The sequence below is a fragment of the Humulus lupulus genome, chromosome 2 (genome assembly GCF_963169125.1).
Source record: "Humulus lupulus chromosome 2, drHumLupu1.1, whole genome shotgun sequence".
NCBI lineage: Eukaryota > Viridiplantae > Streptophyta > Magnoliopsida > Rosales > Cannabaceae > Humulus > Humulus lupulus.
The window spans coordinates 73,445,579-73,454,816 of record NC_084794.1 but is presented as its reverse complement, the minus strand read 5'-3'; positions in this window follow the sequence as shown (position 1 = coordinate 73,454,816).

Here is a 9,238-nt window from a genome sequence, read left to right as displayed (position 1 = left end):
ACGGTTTGAAAGTTATTAACTGTCAAAGTTTGGAAAAAATAAGGACTTGAAAATAAGGTCATTTTTACCTCATTGTTGGAAAATGATTTCACCAATAAAAAATGCTCATTTTGACCTAAGATTTTACAAAGACCTAAATGGCATAACAAAAATGGAATTGGGAAATTTTGGTAACAATTGGGTAAGTAAATTTCAAGTTATGAACTAACGAAATATGTAGTTAAAAATGTGAAAAATAGGCTTTTCACACTTAGTGTAAAAATGAGATTTTGGAACATATGGTAAAAAGTAAATTTTTGCTTATTTCAAGATATAAATTGGTAAGTCTTGAAATCATATTTTCACTAAAATTACCCCTTTGAGTTTAAATGAATTATTTTTATTAAAGAGTTTTTATTCTTTCTAAAAATAAGAGATTTAATTTATTAATAGTTAATAAATTAAAAGAGGGTTTAAAACCCTATATTTTGATAAAATAATTAAATGAATTATTTCTCTAGTAAGTAAAATTGATTAATTGATTTTGAAAAATTGATTAGTCAAGATGGGAAATTTTTAACGGTTTTCCTAATTAAGACAAAATAGGCAATTTTCTTAAAACAGTTTTTAGATATTAAAACCTTAAGAAAAATAAAAGAAAAATTTAAGAGTTTATTTTCTTTAAAAATAATTAAGGAATTTATTTGTATTTTCTGGATATAATACCGGCTAAAATCTTACATATTTTAACCAACTAGTCGAAAGTGCGGGTTAATAGCGATACCTTGAAAGAATAAGATTTTTAGCGGATTGTGGGGAAATACCATTGTGATACCCGAGCCTAGGTATCGAGACCTTAGGATAGGTCTCCCCGAGACTTAGGGTTTAGTCTCGAATATTTGTATGACTTTCCTTAATAGGTTTAAAACCAAATAAGGATTATAAATCCTTACAAATGACTTTCCTTAATAGGTTTAAAACCAAATAAGGATTATAAATCCTTACAAATGACTTTTATTAAAATGACCAACCTGCCCAAAATAATAATAATAAATTATGAGTACCATAATTAATCCGAGTATACTGTTTGGATAACTACAGTATTGGCTAAGCGTAACTGGACTGAACGTTGGAGGGTGAAAACCTGCTGAGCGCTAAGGACTCCAAGTAAGTCAACTTATATTGTATGGCTGCAACATGAAATGATTATTGTCTTGTATGTTAGTATAGGGATACATGCACATATATAGACTGTCATAGAAAGTTGCTTAGAGACGTTAGTCTAGTGAGTGATGATTTAGAAAATATGAACGGTAGATGTCCGTCATATCCTAGACGGTTGATCCCCGTCACACTGCTTGATTTTATTTATGTCCGGTTCATTACCGCGACGAGTGGCCATGAGATGAGGATAAGCTGGTTAAACCTAGGGGCGCCAAAATAAATGGGACCTAGGGGCCCTCATGTTTACTTAATCATGGGACGGTTAAAATCCGAGCAAGTGCGCTGATAAGTTATTCCCGGATAGCAGCCGTGAATATTGGCCATTCAGTGAGAGTGCCTAGAGATACTAGGGGTTCCAAGATTGAGTGAGGCTAAACACCCTAGGGGCAACTGCTCACCAGCACCACTGATTAACATAGAAGTCTCCGTAAACCCGTGTAAATTGGATTACACTCTTGGATAAGTAGCGATGCCCTAGGTAACACGATAGTTACCCTTGATGAGAATATTTATTGGCTAGATCTTAGTGTGGAGACTCGGTTCTCTTTTACAGATTAGCAATTATGTTGGAGGGCGCGTTACGCCTGAATTGTTGGAAATTGTCGAGCGTTGGTCTCGAATTATATTGTGATATAATATATCTGCTTGCTTTGGAATTTTCTGAGTGCAGGGATATAATTGTTGATAAGATATAGTTGTGATATAATATATCTGCTTGCTCTGAGATTTTCTGAGTGCAGGGATATAATTGTTGATAAGATATAGTTGTGATATAATATATCTGCTTGTTCTGGGATTTTTCTGAGTGCAGGATTTTTATATAGTTATGAATTAATTTATCCTTGGTTATCAGGCATGACCATAAGTTTGCCAGGACGCTTTAGTGTTCTTGAAATTGATTGTGTAGGGTCCGAAACCCTAATTCTCTACATGCTTTGTTTGAAAGTTGATCTTACTAAGCGTTTTCGCTTACCTAGTTGTTTCATGTTGTAGGTAAGAGCAAGGGCAAGGCAGAGCAGTGAGCGCTGGAGTCTTCCTTGCAAATGTACATGTGGACCGACCTTTTGGGAAGCCGTTTTATTTTTGGAAATGTTGTGTAATTTTCCTAAACTAGGCTCACTCTACTCTTTATAAAAACATGTTTGTAACTAAATGTTAAGTATGGTCATACGACTTTTTAAAAAAGTTTTTTTTTTCTATGGGTTTTTGAGACATTTTGTTAAATGAAAACATTTATATTTCCGCATTATCGAGTCTTGAAAATCTGGGTCGTTACACAATTTATAGTGGTTCGGCCCCAATGAATGGTAATGACCTACGTCCACTTAGTGCTATTATTGATGTTGAATCACAATACCGTGATCAAAGAACTAGGGTTCTTGAGTTTCACAGGCCTTAGGAGAATTACCACTGTTTGGAGGATAATCACACTTTATGCTGTTTGGAGGATAATCACACTTTATGCTTTTACTCTCGATATTCAGACAAAAGATTCCAAAAAAAAAGCCCCCCTTCCTTGAGCCCTCTCATTCCTATTTATAGGCTCAAGAGGGTTACATGGGCCAATGGGCCTTAACTAACTTTAATATCAACGTATTAAGGTCATAAAGAGGAAATAATCAATGTACTTATTACAAGATTACAATCTTTAAAGAAAGGAAATAAATTGGAGTGTGCGACCAGTCTGGTCGTATCTAATCGTGAGGTTTGATGAAGCAACCGGGGGCTAGTCGATAAGCGAGCAGCACCTCTTCAATTTGATGCTGCCATGTGTCAACCACGTGTAAGAAATTATTGCCACGTCATCAGCAGCCATTTTGGGGTAAACATTTGCCCCCAAGTTTATTTTACTGCGACCAGCATAAAGTAAACTTAAGAAACCGACCCTTCGCGTACCCCACCAAATCTGTTAGAGCCGCCCATGCCTTCTTGAAAAAGGTAATCAATCATGTCCAATCAAGTCTTTTCGGTTTCCCAAAAATTTGTCTGACGGCTGTTGCACTTCCCCATGCTTTGAAAAAAGTAATTCCATGATTACCTCTTTTACCGAGCCATGATCAATATAAATAACCCCCCAAGATCATTTTTTTACTTTTTACTTATCTTTGCTTCCTCAAGAACTCTGAAGAACTCCACACTCAGAGCTTAAAAAATACCACACAGTTCCAGCGCTTCACGAAGTTTCTGCCCAATCACTTAGTGTTTCAGAGACCTGCTTCATCCTTAACTCAAGTAAGTTTGTCAACCTCTTCAGTCTTTTAAGATGCCATGCAAAATCATTTTTTACCTGTTTCGTATCTGAGTTCTTGAATGTTCTTGACCGAAACTGTTTTGGGGTAAATGGGCATATTGATCGATTTTTGATATAGTAGGGAAGAGATACTTTGTTAGGGTTAAGAATTAGTTCAATAGTCGAGGTTATAGATTTAGGACGTAAAATCGAAGAAAAAATTTGATTTTTAAACTAGTTGAAAAACTGGGTTTTTCCCGCCCTCTCAAAGTCGAAAAGTTTTTCCTCAAAATCTTTTCACTTCTGCTTTTTAATCCGTTTTCCAAACCGTTCTCTTGAAATACAGTGTTTTTTATCAGAATGATGCTGGTCGTATAAAAGCTTAACTTTTATACACGAGCAGCGTTATTCCAACTTTTAAACACAAGATTTTAGGCCGTAGATTCTCATCTCCCCTTTTCTGTTCATAGATTTTCATGCAAGATCCGTGGGGAGGTGAAAGGCCTATCGATGATGACTTATTGGCTCAATTGCTTTGAGGACGAGGAGCAACCATCGCTGTTGATCCCAAAGATCCCCTTTTCTCGTGGCATCCCAAACACTCCATCGACCCCACTTCAAAACATGGGTCGAGTAAATTCCAAAGCCCAGAAAAAGAAACCATCTGCTTCTCCTTCAAATCAGCCTACTCCTCAGGCTGAAATTCCTTCGACAGTGGTCGAGAAGAAAATATCCCCGACCCAGAAATCCAAACTCAAGCCCAACTCCGAAACATCATTCGACCAGATGTCGAATGGTACGTTTCCCTTCCTAGCCGAGTAACGGTTAGGATGATTTCCAATTACATCAAGAAGTACGGGCTTCCTGGGGTGACCCTAATCCAACCCAACAGAGACCAACGGGCGAATCTGCCTTGAGGTGCCTTCAGCGCCTGGTCGAGGTATCACATCGAGACTGGAGTGATCCTGCCTCTCCATCCTTTCTTCCAAGGAGTGGCCAACTATTTTGGGGTCGCTCCTTTCCAAATAACCCCAAAGGGTTATAGAATTCTCTCTGCACTCTATATCCTTTATAGTCAGAAGAAGTGGCCGGTCCCCACGCCACACGAGGTCAACTATCTGTTCGACCTAAAATCCAACCCCAATCAAGAAAACACGGGGTTCTTCCATTTCTGCCACTAAGAAAAGACCCACACTTTCCTGAGTGATACCACTTTCATATCCAATGTGGGGAAGTACCATCTAGAGTACTTTCTGACTACCGACATGGTCACCAACAACCTGGCCTTCACCCAAGGAGGTAATATCTTTGCTCCCCTGGTCGTTTATTTTCCTTTAATTCTTCCTGCATTCCCCTTAGAGATTTAGCGTATTTCAGGTCCATGGCTACGACCGACTCCCACTCCCGAAATGGAAGTCCGATCAGCACTCTTGGCCAGCATGACTGACGTAGAGAAGAGTGTCAAACAGTTGGTCACAGAAGCTAACCTGAGGCTGGTCGGGCTTCTGGTACCTCACCAGGATGTGAGGGAGTCAACAGCGGGGAGTGCCACCAGTGAGGAGATTCCCGAGAAGCACCCGGACGTGTCGCAACCTCAAAGGAGGAGGACGACTGGAGTGACAATCAGGAACCCTCCAGCACCCCGCGAGCTGCTACTCCCCCTGTCCCACTGGGAAAGGGAAAAAGAAAGCCACCGAACCTTCTGCTCCCACCGACGAGTCCTCAGATGAGAACGATACTGTTTTCTCATTCTTAGATAGCTTGCCAATTCCCTGTCATTTATTTGACGGGGACGGCAACTTAAAGTATACTCCAAACTTAGGTTCAGATTTCCTCCAGGCAGTAAGTAAGGGTAGCAGTAGTTTAGTAAGTAATGTAGCGACCAGTAGTTGTAGCACGGGTACTTTGCTTATAATTTCCTTGCTTTCTTTTTTAGCCCCATCTATATATATTGTCTCACTGTTCGTATTGTTTCCTTTTATGCATATATGTCATCTGAAGACATGTTCGAGCATTACAAGGCCGCTGCTACTTCCTCAAGCAGGAAGAAAGACAGCAAGAGGGCTCACAGAGAAAGCAACAAAACTGCTTCAAAGAAGGCCCGGACTGTGGGTCCTTCAGCAACTGCTCCTTCGAAGGAAACCATGCCACCTCCTTCTCCACTCGACCAGCCATCCTCAACACCGACGGTCGACTAGCACTCTACTCCTCCAGCGCCTTCCGCTCAACCACATCGTACTCAGCCCGAAGGCACCCTGGCCAGCACCATGGTCAGTTCGGCTAAGGACAGAATATATAAACTCTCCAAGCACAAGCGCGGCCAAGAGGCCATCAACGGTACCAGCTCCATGGAAACCGATCAAATAATAAACCAAGGACTGAATGAGATAGTCAGTGTAAGTTGCTTTCCGTTGCTGAGTCATTCTACTCTTAATTTCTGCCATTATCTTATTCCTTTTGTCTGGTCGCAGGGATTGCTGACCATGACTGTTGGCTGGCGCCGAGCGAGTGCAATGGTCTCCCAGACCAAAGACTTTGACACCAGGCTCGTTGAGGCAATGAAGTCGCTCGAGGGGAAGAATTCTGACCTGCTCGAGAAAAATAAAGAACTGACCAAGCATAACGGTGAACTGCTTGAGAAAAATGCAGAACTGACCAAGCAGAACAATGAACTGCTCGAGCAGAAATCCACAGTGACCGAGGAGCTGTTGGAAAGTCGAACCACCTTAAACAAATCCAATGAAGATAAAGAAAAATTCAGGGAGAGTGCCAAACTCAACTACCAAGAATCCAAACAGCTTGAGCTCAATCTGATTGCGAGTAGAAAGGAGACGGAGGAGCTGGAAGGGTGCGTTAAGGAGATCAAAGAGACTGATGCCAAAAACTTAGAGAAGTTCAGGGATGCCACCCACCTTTGTATTTACGAGTTTTGGAAGCACAATCAAAAGGCTGACTTCAGCTATCTATCCGAGCGCTTGAGGCGAACTCTAATGACTCGATGCGCCATTCGCCTGAAGGAAGAAGAAAGAGCCAAAATTCCTACTCCCCTAGAGATTTCCTTGGCAACGGGGATTGACGGTGTGGATAACGAAGCTGACGTTGCTGTCGACCAAAACGCTCCTCAAGATCCTCCAGCTTCGTAGTCTTTTATTTCTTTTTATCTTTAGAACACGCGACCTACAGGTCGTGATGTAAAGACAATTGCTTTTTTTAATTTTTAATTTTTATTGCTGCACAGGTAGCTTTTACTTTTTACGAATAATTACATTCGAGCAGTTACTGCTCGCAGTGTAAAGGGATTCCTTTTGATATTATAATATTTGCATTTTATTATAACATCTGTTCGCATGACCGAACATAGCATAGTACTTTGGTTTGATTTTACAAAATACAAAATTTTGAAAAATACTCTAAGTACCGTAGCGTGCTTTCACTTATTTTGCTCATGTGTTTACATACCTTTCGATATGCTTTGCTTTAATAGATGCCTTATATGCCCCCAAGTGATTGAGGAGCTTTAGGTCCTTGGTCACTTGCCTTGGCCAAAACCTGTTCGAACATTACTGCTCGGAGCAAAGAATTTAATACAGCAAAACAACACACGTAATGAGCAAATACTTGTAATAAATACAATAATTGGCAAGAATGACTGGCTGCGCACAGTCCCTTATATTTCTCGTAATAAATGGACAAAACGTGTTTGTACGAGTGATCAACAAGATCTTACACTTATAAGCGATCAGTCACGTAAAATGACCAACCCTTTTTCATAACTTGCAAAAAGTAAAATTAATACAAGCCAATTCTTTAAGAAGAATTGTTTATTGATAGTACTTGCGCAGGTGTTCTCCATTCCAATAGCGAGGAATGAGATCTCCATTTAAGCGAGAAAGTTTATAGGTGCTTGGATGGAGGACTTCTTCAATTTGGTATGGTCCTTACCAATTAGGTCTGAGTACTCCAGCAGCTTGGTCGCGAGTGTTAAGGAAAACCCTTCAAAGTACTAGATCTCCGACATTGAATTTCCTTTCATGTACTTTAGAATTGAAATACCGGGCAACTTTTTGCTGGTAAGCTGCTACTCAAAGTTGGGCTTGCTCACACTTTTCATCGATCAAATCCAGGGACTCCATTAATAGCTGGCTATTAGAGCCTTGATCGTATGTCATTCTCCGATGCGATGGGGGATCTAAGTCAACAGGCAACATAGCCTTATATCCATAAGCTAGGGAGAATGGAGTATGGCCTGTTGTTGTTTGATGGAAAGTTCTATACGACCAAAGGACTTTAGACAATTGCTCCGGCCATGCCCCCTTTGCTCCCTCAAGCCTTTTTTTTCAGAGTATCCTTTAGTGTTTTATTGACTGCTTTGACTTGTCCATTTGCTTGAAGATGGGCAACTGAGGAAAAGCTCTTGATAATTCCATGTCGTTCGCAAAAATCTGTGAACAGATCACTATCAAACTGCGTGTCGTTGTCTGAGATAATTTTTCTTGGCAATCCATAGCGACACACGATGTTTTTAACCACAAAATCCAGCACTTTCTTGGTCGTTATGATTGCGAGTGGCTCAGCTTCAGCCCATTTTGTAAAGTAATCAACGGCAACCACAGCGTACTTGACACCACCTTTTCCTATGGGCAAGGATCTGGTTGAATCTATTCCCCAGACTGCGAACGCCCACGGACTTTGCATCTGTTTTAGCTCATTAGGGGCTGCTCGTGGAATTTTGGAGAAATTCTGGCACTTGTCGCACCTCCGCATGAATTCCATCGAGTCTTCGTTCATCGATGGCTAGAAGTATCCTTGCCTTAGGATCTTTTTTATAAGCTCTGCCCCCCAGCATGGTCCCCACAAAAGCCTTCGTGGACCTCTTTCATCAACTCTTTGGCCTTCTCTTTCGAAATACATCTAAGGAGTGGCATTGTGTATCCTCTTCGGTACATGATTCCATCGACCAGGATATACCTAGCAGCCTGTCGCTGAAGGGTCCTAGCTTTGTTTCTGTCCGCTGGTAAGACGCCCTGCGTCAGGTACTCTATGTAAGGTGCCATCCATGTATCGGTCGCCTGGACCACCAAAGAGGTATCCTCTTCTTGGATGCTTGGTACAGATAGTTGCTCAACTGGCACTATGCTCATAGTATCAGCATCCTTCGCACTTGCCAATTTGGCCAAGGCGTCAGCGTTTGAATTCTGGTCGCGAGGTACTTGCTGGAGGGTGTACTTGTCAAACCGCGCCACTAGATCCTTTACTTTATTTAAGTAAGCAACCATTTTTAAGCCTCGGGCTTGATATTCTCCACTGATTTGATTGACTACCAGTTGGGAGTCACTGTAGATATCAAGCAATTCTATGTGCATATCTCTGGCTAGTCGTAATCCAGCGAGCAGTGCTTCATACCCGGCTTCGTTGTTAGAAGCAGTGAAGTCAAACCTGATTGCGCAATGAAATCGATGCCCTTCAGGCGTTATCAAAATCACTCCTGCTCCTGCGTGATGTTCATTAGAAGAGCCGTCCATGTACAACTTCCATGAGGGAGGTTGGTTTTAAGGCTCGGGCTCTTCAAGCGCTTCTGGCTGCTCGCTACCTGGAAGCCCAGTGAACTCTGCGATGAAGTCAGCTAGGGCTTGCCCTTTTATCACTGCTCGTGGCAAGTAAGAGATATCGAACTACCCAAGTTCGACCGCTCATTTCAATAATATGCCTGTGGCTTCTGGCTTCTGCAGAACTTACCGTAGAGGCTGGTCGGTCAAAACCGTGATTGGGTGAGCTTGAAAGTAGGGTCGTAGCTTCCTGGAGGCT